Source organism: Dasypus novemcinctus, chromosome 23 (genome assembly GCF_030445035.2).
Source record: "Dasypus novemcinctus isolate mDasNov1 chromosome 23, mDasNov1.1.hap2, whole genome shotgun sequence".
In the NCBI taxonomy this organism is placed as follows: Eukaryota; Metazoa; Chordata; class Mammalia; order Cingulata; family Dasypodidae; genus Dasypus; species Dasypus novemcinctus.
The window spans coordinates 7,296,049-7,309,628 of NC_080695.1; the positions used below are offsets into that span (position 1 = coordinate 7,296,049).

The following is a 13,580-nucleotide window of genomic DNA, read 5'->3' on the forward strand; positions in this document are numbered from 1 at the left end:
CATATTTTCTTTGGGTTTGTGTTTGTCATATTCTATTTGATTTTATTTTTCTGCTTTTGTCGTTTTAGTTGCTCTTACACTCTCCTTCAACTCTGCCTCCCCTGTTTTTTTCCTTCTTCCTGCAGAACTCCCTTTAGTATTTCTTGAAGGGCAGGATTCTTGTTGGCATACTCTCTTAGTTTCTCTTTATCTGTGAATATTTGGAACTCTCCTTCATTTTTGAATGCTAACTTTGCTGGATAGAGTATTCTCAGTTGGAAATTTTTTTTTTTTAGTACCTTGACTATGTCATACCACTGTCTTCTTGCCTCCATGGTTTCAGATGAGAAATCAGCACTTAATCTTATGGAGCCTCCTTTGTATGTGATGGTTCTCTTTTCTCTTGCTGCTTTTAGTATTTTCTCTTTGTCTTGAGCGTTGGATAACTTGACAAGTATATGTCTTGGGGTGGGCCTGTTGGGATTTATGCTGTTTGGGGTGCATTGTGCTTCCTGAACATGTCCATCCATCTCCCTCAATAAGTCTGGGGAGTTTTCAGCCATTATTTCCTCCAATACCCCTTCTGTCCCCTTTCCCTTCTCTTCTCCTTCTGGAATGCCTATAATATATATGTTTGCGCATTTTGCATTGTCATTCAGGTCCCTAAGCCCCTGCCGGGTTTTTTCTATCTTTTTATTGACCAGTTCTCCTATCTGTTTGAGTTTAGATGTACTGTCTTCCATATCACTTAATCTCTCCTCTGCCTCTTTGAGTCTGCTGTTACTTGCTTAGAGTGTATTTTTGATTTCTTGAATTGTGCTGTTCATCACCATCATATCTGTTATATTTTTGTGTATGATTGCAGTTTCTTCTGTATTCTCTCCAATTGTTTTCTTCATATTCTTAATCTCTTCCTTCACCTCATCAAATTGGTCCCTAACATATGTTTTGAGATCTTTAATTACTTGTTCAATGTTCTGCTCCTCTTCCTGGTTTTTAGTTTGTTCATTGGATTGGGGCATGTTTTCCTGATTATTGGTTTGGTTTGGAGTTTTTTGTTGCTGTCCGATCATCATTTTATCTTGACGGGCTTAGTCAGTTGCTTAGCTTCTTTGTCTAGTTTGGAGTTTAATTAGTTGTTGTTTTTGCATGCTTGTTAAGTCTTCTCCTTGCCACTTTGTTCTTCTTATTCTATTTCCTTGTTGTTGGCTAAGTTCCCTTGAAGGAAAATATTAGGACCAGAGAAAGCAAAAGGAGTAAGCAAAGAAAATGAATAATAATAGTATTGATAGTAAATATTAACAGAGGAACCATGTGAGATATAGGAGAATGGATATTAGACTCATGTAAGTTATGTAGAATTATAACAGTAAGAAAAGTAGAGTACGTAAAAATCTGAATATGGGGAGGAATACAGTGTGAATTAAAAGTCCTGTGTGTTCAGGAGAGAGGGAAGGAGAAAAGAGAGGACAGTAATATAAAGAGCAAATATAAGGCAGAAAACAGAACAAAGGTATTAGTAATAAAAAGTCAAAAAAAAATGGGGCAAACAGAGTGAGATGTAATGTAAGATAAACAATCAGTGATGGAGGACAGAAAGATGTAGAGGAAAGGGAATAGTGTTGGTGGGCAAAATCAATACACATAGAAAAGAGTAAATGGAGGATGAGGAAATACAGCAAATGTGAAGCTCTTCCTTCTGCACCTAATGTAAGAAGAATAAGAAAGCAGAGAAAGAAAGAAAGAGAAAAAAGGGGACAAAAAAAAAAGGGAGTGGGGAAGTAACCAAGAAAAAAAGAAAGGAAAAAGAAAGAAAAAAGGGCCTTGGGGGGATAAAGAGGAAGGAAAAACAAGGGAAAAACAACCAAATACTAGGGAAAGTTTCAAGCAAGGAATCCTGTTTGTAGTTAGATAAAACACTTAGGGATCTGACGTTCCCCCTTTTCTCCCTTCCTCACTTCCAGGCAGCCTGAGAGGTCCGGTAGGAGGTTCAAGTGGGTCCTTGTTGAATCAGCTCTACACATAAAACTATAATTTCCAGAGAGAGAGCACCCACACCTCATCAGGAACCCCAAGTATGCTACTGGCGGCTTGGAAAGCAACTCCTATAGTCCCTCTCCTTTAGGTGTGCTATGAGAGGGCTTGTTGATTTTCTGACTCTACCTTCTCCCAGGCCAGGTTTCCTATCCCAGGGTATATGGGTGAATTGGGCTTTCTCAGTTGATTCGCCACTCCTCTCTTCCCAGACCCTCCCCAAGCTAGCTGGTATACTCCTTGAAGCGCAAGAAAAGAAAAAAAGAAAAAAACGGGGAGGGGAACACCAGAAAATCGAACCCGCACTAGCCAGGTCCCCCTGCTGCACCCCCCACCAAATCCCTCCCACCCACAGAGTCAGTCCAAAACCGGAGGGCTAAGGCAATGCCAGACCTCCGGGAGCGCTGGCCTTGGGAAAGGGAAGTCCGGGACTCTGCAGACCCAGGACGTGTAGGTCTGTGGAACACAGGCTACGGCGGGCTCACAGGACACGGACCTGGGGACCACGCATCCAGGGACCACGGGTCCCAGGAACGCCACCGCACAACCGACCGTTCTCAGGAAACACCGCGGCCGCCAGCCCCAGGGAGAAGGGTCCCGCCAGCCCACAGCTTCCGACCTCTGTGCTTGTAAGACGTAATTCTACCTTTAGCAAACACCACCTCTGCCACTCTCTCTCCAAATCGATATCCATACGCCCTCCGCCCTGCAAGCTCCCAAGACAGTCCACTCCAGAACACTTTTTAATGCACCATTCACCACCCCTAACTTCACTTCATTGGCTGAGGCTTGGCCCAGGTGACTGCACCCTGGAGTGGAGAAGCTGCTGGATTCTGGGTATGTTGGAAGATAAGGAAGTGGGCATGAGAGAGAGTGCAAAGAGGCTGCCTCCAGGGCTGCTGGAGATGAAGTTGTGATGGGCGATGTGGGCAGGTCTGTGGGACCCTCCTTGTGGCTGGTGTTATGCACGTCAGGGCAGGTATTGCAGTGGTGGCAGCGCATTCCCTCTTCCACACTGAGCCCATTCCCACAGCTGGGACAGAAGAGCAGCATGGTGGCGGTTTCCCAGCAATCCTTGCAGGACACAAATGACCAGCAGCAGCTGCAGCCACTGTATACTGACGTGCACGCCAAGCTCACATAGGTTCAGGCAGCCGCCTGTGCCCCAGGCGTACCGGGCTGCCTTGATCTGCAGGCTGCGATCCCTGTTTCCTTGGGCAGATGGGCCTTGCCCTGGGATCTGGGCTAGCAGGTGCACTCCAGGGCAGGGGGCGTATTTCAGGAGGCACTCTCCCAGGCGGTACAGGTCTGCTTGCTCCACGTGAGCACGTGTTTGGAGGGGGCTGTCCCCACCTGGAGAGCACTGACCTCCCCCAGGTGCTGGTTGGGCCGTTGCCGCTCAGAGACGTAAGGAAGGGACCTCCAAATACTATCTCCACCCCGATAACCCACCTCCCTGCTCAGTTTGGGTCCACCTGGCACCTTCCAGAACAGATTGAGACCCCAGGAGTTGAAGGGAGCCTTGTCCGTTTTTCTGGAAGGGCGCTAAGACTACCAGATTCTGGCAGGGACAGCTGCTGACTGGAGGCGCCCCGCAAAGGCCTCTGTGTGTGGCTCAGGCTGGGACCATCTGCCTCAGAGGACTTTGACAATTTTTTAGAGGCTGGAGCCGGGAACAGCCTCCATAGGTCTTTCCTGTTAGCTGTGTCTTCTCCAGATCACTGAAGTGGGACTTAAAAATTTTTCAGGGTGTTCATACATCCAAAGAGCAAGAGCCAGTACCCAGACCACACCTGTGATGCCATCGCCGGGCCTCCAAGTCAGACTCCAGTGGTTTCCATCAACCGGTATGAACATTAGAATATTTTGCAATGCAGTACATGCCCTCAAGTCACAAAATGACACTGAAAGGGAGTTGGGATATCCTCCCCCAGAAAGTACCATTGCATTGCAGGTAATGACATTTAGGTGATGTAAGTCGTATACCCTGTCGCATCCTCTGGGGACTCACTGCCTGACAACACAGAAGGCTCAACTCTTAAATATCTACATGATGGAAACAGTCTGGGAAACTGTTAATACTTGGCCAAATACACGAAACCCTTCAAGGGAAAGGAATGATTACAAAAATTGATCAATGAGCGCATTTATAGAATGTAGGGAAGAGATGATGTGATCATCTCAATTGACACAGAAAAAGCATTTGAAAAATTCCAACATGCTTTTATAATAAAACATTTACAAAATTAGCTATAGAAGGGACCTTTCGCAAATAATAGAGGGTATTTATGAAAAAATGCACAGCAAAAATTAGACTCAGTGGACAAACACACATAGGATTTTCCCTTAAGATCAGGAACAAAACTTTCACCCTCCTCTTCAACATTGTACTGGAAGTTCTAGCCAGAGCCATTAGGCGAGAAAAAAGGCACCATGTTGGAAAGCAAGTAAAATTTTCTATTCAAATATAACTTCAAATTGAAGACCAAAATTATGAAGACAGGATCTCCGAGAAATTAGGAAATACACACCCAAACCCATGGCCTTACAACTAAGACAACAGGAAAGGCTGAACGTTTTCAGTAAGACAAGCCCCTGGCGGGAGTTCCCCATTGATTGGGACACATGTCACTTTACAAAGAAAGAGGCTCCTGGGCCCAAGACCGCACAGCCATAAGGGAAAGAAAGGATTCCTCCCAATTCTCGAGAGGAGTTTCGAGTCCTGCCCGAGGAGGTAATTATCCTCTTCCCTCAATTACTGCTCACCTCCTAGAGAGAAATTACCAGTGTAAGGGCACCAGCCAGAATTCTCATGGAACTGGGAACAACTCATCCCATGCTGCATACCAGTCCCTTCCTGACTGACTTCCTGGGAGTCATCCAACTTGACTTTTGATGGCTTACCCCATCACTTACTGTCTAAGCTACCTGGCATTTCTCTGGGTCCTCTTAGGCTAGCCTTATTTTCCTTCCCAGTCCTACTATGTCAACATTTATTAGGGAGAACCTTCTCATGAATTGGGCTATTAAGATCAACTGTGCCCCCAAAGGACTCATTTTACAAGCCTCCATCTCCATCACACATGTTCTCCTTAACAGCTTTATCTGATTTTCTGGAATTTCTCTGTCCTTTTGGACCTCACCAGGGAGTTATGGTCATGGCCGATGGGGTTAACTACCAGGTCAGATGGCCCCTCTTTGGAACTGGTGTTTATGTGTGATGAATCTGGACTCAGATGGGATCTCTCTTCATAAGACTTTCATGCTAATGTGCTGGAGGTGCAGTTAGTGTCGGGGTTTAAGATATATTTAGGGGATTTGAATCTCTGGACTGACAATGTGATAGCCAGGTCCTGAGCCTCAACAGACTCCAGCACCTACAATCTGACTTATTGGGCTCACCACACTCAGCTAAGATGGAGTTGAAGAAGGACAACCACCACACCATGGAGCCTAGAGTGATTACAACTGAAAGTGGGAGGATTGCATCCAGCATCCATGTGGAATCTGAGCCTCCTCTTGACATAGAGGTGCAATGGACACAACCAATCCAATGTCCACATAGAAGAGGTGGCATTGGATTGAGAAAAGTGGACATGATGGCTGATGGGTATGGGGAAAGGCAGGAAGAGATGAGAGGTGGAGGCGTCTTTGGGACATGGAGCTGCCCTGGATGGTGCTTCAGGGGCAATCACCGGACATTGTAAATCCTCACAGGGCCCACTGGATGGAATGGGGGAGAGTGTGGGCCATGGTGTGGACCATTGACTATGAGGTGCAGAGGTGCCCAAAGATGTACTTGCCAAATGCAATGGATGTGTCATGATGATGATGGGAACGAGTGTTGCTGGGGGGGGTGGGGGGGTGGGGTGGGGGTGGTAGGGTTCAAAGGGACCTCATATATATATATTTTTAATGTAATATTATTACAAAATCAATTTTTAAAAAATGCAAAAAAAAAAAAAAACACCTAAGTGAGGAACTAAACAGCCTATTATGCTGTATTCCCACTTTCTTTTGGGCAAAAATTGGACATGGATGGATAGAAATAGACCCATCCATGCCCCTCCTAAGATCCTCTCTAGAAACACAGTACCTCCTCAAGGCATGGCTCCAAAGAGTCAGAAGGAGGCAAGGAGCAATCCCAGCGCTATTTGCGTGTCTGCCGTTAAGGCCATGATGTTTCAGCTTAAGAGAAGCCTCTCCTCCCACTGAACAGCTGCATTAGACTCTTCCCCTCGGAAAAGAGAACAGCAGCTAAGAGCTCTCTTAGACCTCACAGGATTCTGAGAAGTAGGTACTCAGTTTTTCCATGATTGCTTCCTCTGCTAGATGATGACTAAAATGTCAGTTCCTAAATCCTTAATTTGGGGCTCACCTTTGTCACCCCCACCCTTGGACTTCCGAGTGACAATCTACCTCCTCACTGATGGGCATGAACAAAAAGGACCTGCCCTTGGTGTACTGCCCTATAAGCAAAAGGGACACCAGATGCCACGGGCATATTAGAGGCTAACCTTGGGTCAGGCATCCAAGACCTCTCCTTGCCCGTGAGCAGTAGCTGCCACTGCCACGTGGGCACAGACCCCTCTGACTGAATTCTAGGTCACATATCAATGTCTACGTCCACCACGCTTTGAAATTTTACCACTTCCTGAAAACATTTTTCAGCCCCTAAATTCACCTCTTAGGAAATAGTTACCCCCCCCCCCCGCACACACACACACACACACACACACTAGCACATTGCAGCTCACCTCTGTCAAAACCTTACCCCTTTACCTGGTGAAGCTAGACATATTTACCACCCACTCTCTCTACATGGTGGCTCCAGCATCCAGAGAGAAGATGTAACTTTCCTAGCTGGCTGTGCCATTCCTGATCAATACAAACCCCTTAAATATCAAGCCCTGCAAAGTGTCACATGAGCCCAAGTAGCTGAATTAATTGCTCTGGCTTGGGCATGGTTGAAAAATGGAAGGATAAAGGGCTAGCACCTGTACTGAAAGTCACTATTGCTTGGAATTGTGCATGATCTGGGGGTGTGATGGAAGCAGGCTACATGATGGCAGCAGGGTCTACAAACAGCAGATAGCAGAGTGCCAGGAGCACTTTGATTTCCATGTAAGGTCGTACTCATTAAGATTGATGGTCACAGCACAAAAAACTAAGAGGAAGCTCAAGGGAATAAATAGGCTGACAAATATGCTAAGCTAACCACCTCTTCCACAGACCCTCAAGGTCGAATTTGGGTGGTATCTCACCATGGAACTATACTCCCATGCTTGTTCTCCCCACTACAGGCCCAAGCCTGTGGTGGGATTATGTTCCATCATTACATAGTCTCCAGTCCATGTGAGATCGGTGTGGCCCCAAACAAAAGATTGGGGAAAGCCGATGTATAGTTCATTGCAGCAGGCTCTGGAGACACCCAAACATCCACTTGTGGCCACAAAGTCCCTTGCCCAACAAATTGTGGATGGCCTACACAATTTGACACATCATAGAAAAAGTGTGGGATATTTTAGAAAAACCATTGGTTTGGGCCCTTCAACTTTTATTTGGATTAAGCAGCTACCACTTGCATCATTTACCATAAATTACCTGAAGACCTGGACTCAACTTGGTCTCAAGTGCTTCCTGTTGCCCTCGTGGCTTTCAGGTCTTCACCTATACCTCCACAAGGTCTCTCTCCTTTGAAGTCACCATGGGAAGACCTGTGAGAACGCCCTGTGAGTCCCTTTTAGCAGAAGACTCAAATTCGACCCCATCTGACATCCTCGAGTACTGCCAGGGACTAATCGACCCACTGCTACACCAAGTCAGTGCAGCCTTCCCATCTGAATTCCACGACCAGCCTTTGCAGAACCTGCAGGTAGCAAACTTGGTATTTTAAAACATCATCAAGAAACTGTCCATGAACCCAGATGGGAAGGACCCATACTGTTACTCACTGCTAACACTGCCGTGACATCACAGTGTGTTCACCTTTGGGTCTTTTACAGCTAAAAAAAAAAAAAAAAAAAAACTTGTCGGGATGTTAGAGCACCCAATAGGAGACCTCAAACTGAGACTTCACCAGGAGCCTTTAGAGTTTTCACCAAGATATTAGAACAAGTAGATGACATCACAAAGTTCAGATGACAGAACAAGGTCCACGCGGCTTTCCTTACCCCCCTCCCTTTCTCTCTTACCTCTCAGCATTTTGTTTCTCATCCTTTTCCCTGGACAGCAGCCAGTCTCCATGCCCTCCACACCCTTCCTCCACTGTGATTTCCTTTCATCTCCACATCACCCTTTCTGTCCTGTGTACTCCCATGAGCACCGTTCCTTCATGCTCCCAGCATACCATCTAGCAAAGGAAACTGTGGGAAGGAGTTGAACGTAATTTTCACAAAGGGAAGCCAGAACCGGCTCTGCAGTTCGAGGAGGGAGGGTAGGGATTCCAATGGCTTTGGCGCCAAGAATTTGAAAAATGGCTCCAAAATGAGGGAGGGCCATTGGTGAGTGCTGGGGGCGGGGCCAGTAGTAAAACGTGGGGCCAAATTTGAAAAGCGCACCGGGGGTGAAAGTGGCACTGAGCCCACCCAGCCAGCGGGAGGGAACGCGGAGCAGGGGATTAGAGCAGGGATCCGCGTAAGTTAGGTCTCTCCAATAGGCTGTGACCCCTGAAGTGCCCGGTCAGTGGGGAGCAGGGGAGGGACCTGCGTGTTAGGTTTAGGGGACAAATAGCACTGTTTCTTGTTGTTTGGCGCGCTGGCCATTTCATCCAGGTCAAGCGCCCGTTCCTACAAGATGGTTAATAAAATTCTTTTCTCCTCCACAATCAGGCGAACTTTTGTTTTTTTATAGGTGCAGTTTTCTAACAATCCCGGACCCAAAGCTCCCGAGGGGGACCCCCAGGGCGGACGAGGGGCAGGCGCGCCCCACCGATTGAGCGGTCTTGGCCTCCACCGCTGGGGCCCGCCTTTGACAGCTGGAAGGACCCGAGACCAGACGCTTGGATCTGCTGATCGTGCATGAGAAAAGGGGAAGGGAAGCGTGCCTCTCAGTGACCAGGAAACCCTGTGCACGGCCAAGGTAAGGAAAGGGGACTAAGCACTGCCTGGTGGTGGGAAGCTCTGATGAGTCTGGGGTCGGTTGTGTGAGCGAGAGACGTGCACATACTGCACGCGGCGAGTGCGGGGTCTCCATTCGTGTTTCCTTCTCCCGCAAGGGAAAGGGCCAGGGACGGGCGAAGCCAAAAGGTTTGAGAGAAAGAAACCCAGACAAGACGCAGAGTGGGGAATAGGAGCGGTCGACCAGGAAAAGAGGAAAGGGGGTACCTGTTGGGTCCCCCGGGACATGCCTCCAGATAGTCCATTAGGGAGGATGTTGATACATTGGACTGATAATGATCAGACTAAGGGAAAGGATAAAAAGAAAATGATTAAATATTGCTGTTATATTTGGGCCAAAGAAAGCATTTTACCGCCTGATATATTTTGGCCAAAATACGGGGCAGATGAGGATCGGCTCTCTGCTGACCTTGTACTTCATGTTAATGAAAACAAACCCTTCTCCAAGGAGGAGTCTGACCACACCATGTGCTGGCTGAAGGGGAGGGGGACCATTCTCTGTCCCATGAAAGCCACGACTCCAGACCCAGAAACTAAGTCTGAAGAAGCTAAACCCTGGGACCCCCTATTGAGCCTTCCTCCCCCCTGAGTTTCCCCTCCCCTCCCAGGGCAGGAGCTGGTGGACTCAGAAGGTCCGACAGAACCCACCAAGCCCCCAGGAGCCAGAGGCCAATCGGGCCCACCGCCCCACTGGTTACAACTCACCAGCAGTTACGGAACTGGAACAAGGTAGGAAGGAGAGACAGACCTTCCCCTTCTCCACGGCCCCCAGAGAAAAGAGGGGGAGGGAACATAGCCCCGCTGGCCTCTTTGCCCCTGGAGAGAAGCACCAGCTGGGCCAGGGGAGATCACACATTGACAAGGGCGGAAGTCAGGAACTTTAAGGAGGAGGTGCGGTCATTAAGGCAAGAGCCAGCGGGGCTGGCTGAGCGAGTGGAGCGATTCCTGGGCTCAAGTCTACACACGTGGGCTGAACTTACGCCTATAATGGGTGTCCTCTTCGTGGGAGAAGAAAGGGGAGCGGTGAGGAGGGCGGCCATGAGGGAGTGGGAAAGGCAGCGCCCGCCCAGACAAGGGGTGACGGCAGCGGAGCAGAAGTTCCCCAGTGTCGACCCCAGCTGGGATAATAATGATCAGGACGATAGAGCACAAGTGAAGGCTCTTAGAGACCTCATTATATGGGGGATAAAATTGGCCGTGCCTAAATCCCAACATTTAAATAAGGCCTTTGAGGTGAATCAAGAAAAAGACGAGATTTCCTCTGTGCTTGCCTGCAAAGATTGAGGGGCCAGGTGAGGAAATATTCAGGAAGGGACCCTGATGACCCTGTGGCCCAGGGAAAGCTAAAGGTCAGCTATGTAAAGGGGTCTTGGCCTGACATCCAGAAAAAGATCCAGAAAATGAATGGATGGATGGCTAAACCGCTGGAGGAGTTACCGAGAGAGTCTCAAAGTGTTTGTGAGAAGGGAGGGGGAAAGCAGAAGCTGAAAGCCAAGGTCATGATGAGCACAGTCAACCACATGGTCCAGAAAAGATGAGAAGTGAGGCAGGGAGGGGCAGGCGGAGACGAGCGAGGGGAGCAGGCTGGGCTAGCTGGGACAGAGGAACCAAGAGCAGGACTCCGCAGGGTGTTACCGCTGTGGGAAACCTGGTCATCAAGAGGAAATGTCCAAATTTAAAGAAAAAAGGTCCGGTCATACCCCTGATGAATTTTCATTACTAGGGGGTGGTCAGAGGCTCCTAGTATAAAGAGCCTACCAGGAGCCTCTAGTAAATCTAAAGGTACCCCTTAAAGAGGAAGAGCTCTATGAAGAAGAGTGTGAGGAGGCGCTCAGCAGATTTGAGAAACTAAACTGTGAAAATGAAGAGAATCTAAAAGAAAGGGGGGATTTTTGGAAAAGGGTCAAGTTTTATTTTCACAAGGGGCAGCCGGTTCAAGGAGGGAGGGTAGGGGATCCAGCGGCTTTGGCGCACCAAGAATTTGAAAAGTGGCACCAAAACAAGGGAGGGTCAATGGTGGGTGCTGGGGGCGGGGCCAGTAGTGAAAGCCGCGCCGAATTTGAAAAGCGCGCCCACCCAGCCGGCGGGAGTGTAGGGAACATGGGAGCGGGAATCAGAGCAGGACCCGCTAAGTTAGGTCTCTCCAATAGGCTGTGACTCCTGAAGTGCCCAATCAGTGGGGAGCAGGGGAGGGGCCTGCGTGTTAGGTTTAGGGTATAAATATCACCATTTCTTGTTGTATGGCGCGCTGGCCATTTTATCCAGGTCGAGCGCCCGTTCCTGCAAGATCATTAATAAAATTCTTTCTCCTCCACAATCAGGTGAGCTTTTGTTTTCTTTTTTTTTTTTTCACTCATTATTTGATTTTTTTTTTAAATATTACATTCAAAAAATATGAGGTCCCATTCAACCCCACCGCCCCCACTTCCCACTCCCCCCACAGCAATCTCTCTCCCACCATCACGACACATCCACTGCACCTGGCAAGCACATCTCTGAGCATCACTGCACCCCATAGTCAACTGTCCACATCGTAGCCCACACTCTCCCATGCTCCATCCAGTGGGCCCTGGGGGGATCCACAATGTCCCGTAATTGTCCGTGAAGCACCACCCAGGACAACTCCACGTCCCGAAAACGCCTCCCCATCTCATCTCTTCCTCCCATTCCCCGCACCCAGCAGCCACCATGGCCACCCTTCCCACACCAATGCCACATTTTCTCTGTGGACATTGGATTGGTTGTGTCCATTGCACCTCTATGTCAAGAGGGGGCTTAGATTCCACATGGGTACTGGATGCACTCCTCCTGCTTTCAGTTGTAGGCACTCTAGGCTCCATGGTGTGGTGGTTGACCTTCTTCAACTCCATGTTAGCTGAGTGGGGTAAGTCCAATAAATCAGAGTGTAGGAGCTGAAGTCTGTTGAGGCTCTGGGCCTGGGTATCATATTGTCAGTCCAGAGATTCAAATCCCCTAAATATATCTTAAACCCCAGCACCAACTACAATTCCAGTAAAGTAGCATGGGAGTCTTGTGAAAAGAGATCCCCTCTGAGTCCAATTCCATCACGCAGAAACACCAGCTCCAAAGAAGGGCCATCTGACATGGCAGTGAACCCCATCTGCCATGACCATAGAACCCGTGGGTCTCTTTATCCATCAAAAGAACCAATACCTGGGGTCGTATCTACTTTATCTGTCTCTTAGACTCTGCTCAGTGTGCATAAGGGCAATCTTTCTGACAACCTCCAGACTCTTTTTTAGAGACTCATAGCCTTATAATCTCATTTCTCCTTTCCATTTCCCCCTTACATTAGGTCCAACAGCATTTTGAAGTCATGTTATTATATGTAGACAGGGATATTCTGCTGATCCTCATTGAACCTTTAATTCAAGGTCATTTTCTAGTTGCATCTTCAGCTGGTATGTGGTAGTGATCCCTCGGTGCCAGGGAGGCTCATCCCCGGGTGTCATGTCCCATGCTGGGGGGAAGGCATTGCATCTACATGCTGAGTTTGGCTTCGAGACTGGCCACATTTGAGTAACATGAAGGCTGTCAGGAGGAAACTCCCAGGCACAATGCTGCTCTAGGCCTTGTTCCTATTGCAGGCGTATAGGCTCACAAGCATAGCCATTAGTATCAGGAGCCCACTGCTGGGCCCTCATTCCTTCCTGGTTCTTACCTTATTTTCTTATAGGTGCAGCTTTCTTTCTAACAAAACCAATCCCAGTAACTGCTGGTCTCTGCTCATCCCCCCCTTACTCCCCAAACAGGTATTCTTCAGTAACCATCCCCTTCACACTTGTGACCTTGACCAGACAGGAAACCTCAGACACCCCCAGACAGGTCACCCTAAGTGTCACCAAGACTGGGACTGCAGTGTGGCCTCTAACCCAGGAAATAAGGGTTTCACTAGAACCCAGACAGATTAGAAATAGCCACCCCGTACAGCGCAGCAGATGATGAGCTTCCTACAGCAGGACTCCTCTTACAGGAACGTCCTGTGGGGCAGACCTCCTCCAGAGACACCCTTCTTATCCAGGCACCCATGGTGTCGACAGGAAATTATTCCAGCAAGGCAAGAGTTTCTGGTGTGCTGGAAGAGCAAAGAAATGATTTTGTGGGACAAAAATATCAGTGACAAAGATGATGGCTTTGATTGTCCTTTTGGGAATTAATTCCATCTGGCCCTTATCCCATTCCTTGAAGGCAATAGATGCCCTTATTATGTATGCTCTTCAAGACATTATGTAGTATGGGGACATAAGCGTACAAGAAACTCCAGGCAAATTAGGTTGATTTATGTTACAGTTTGTGCTGTTCCCCAAATGGCTCTTTATGATAAACTTTCTTCCAAAAGGAATAATTAAAAACACAAGGGTTCTCATGGCCTCTTCCCATACTGTAGAAACCCACAAAAAAAGATATTGCCAGACTAGACACAATTCT

General features: G+C 48.1%; 1 long non-coding RNA gene across 2 annotated transcripts; it reads left to right on the top strand.

Annotated features, from left to right (window-relative positions):
* Window positions 1-3,767: 3,767 nt before the first annotated feature.
* LOC131275456 (uncharacterized) lies at window positions 3,768-11,440 on the top strand. 2 transcript variants are annotated; one of them, XR_009182894.2, is made up of 3 exons: window positions 3,768-3,860; window positions 8,866-9,093; window positions 9,740-11,440. It is a non-coding gene; the product is annotated as an uncharacterized lncRNA (long non-coding RNA). The 2 variants fall into 2 exon arrangements; XR_009182895.2 differs by lacking the exon at window positions 3,768-3,860 and adding an exon at window positions 7,998-8,449.
* Window positions 11,441-13,580: the final 2,140 nt, after the last annotated feature.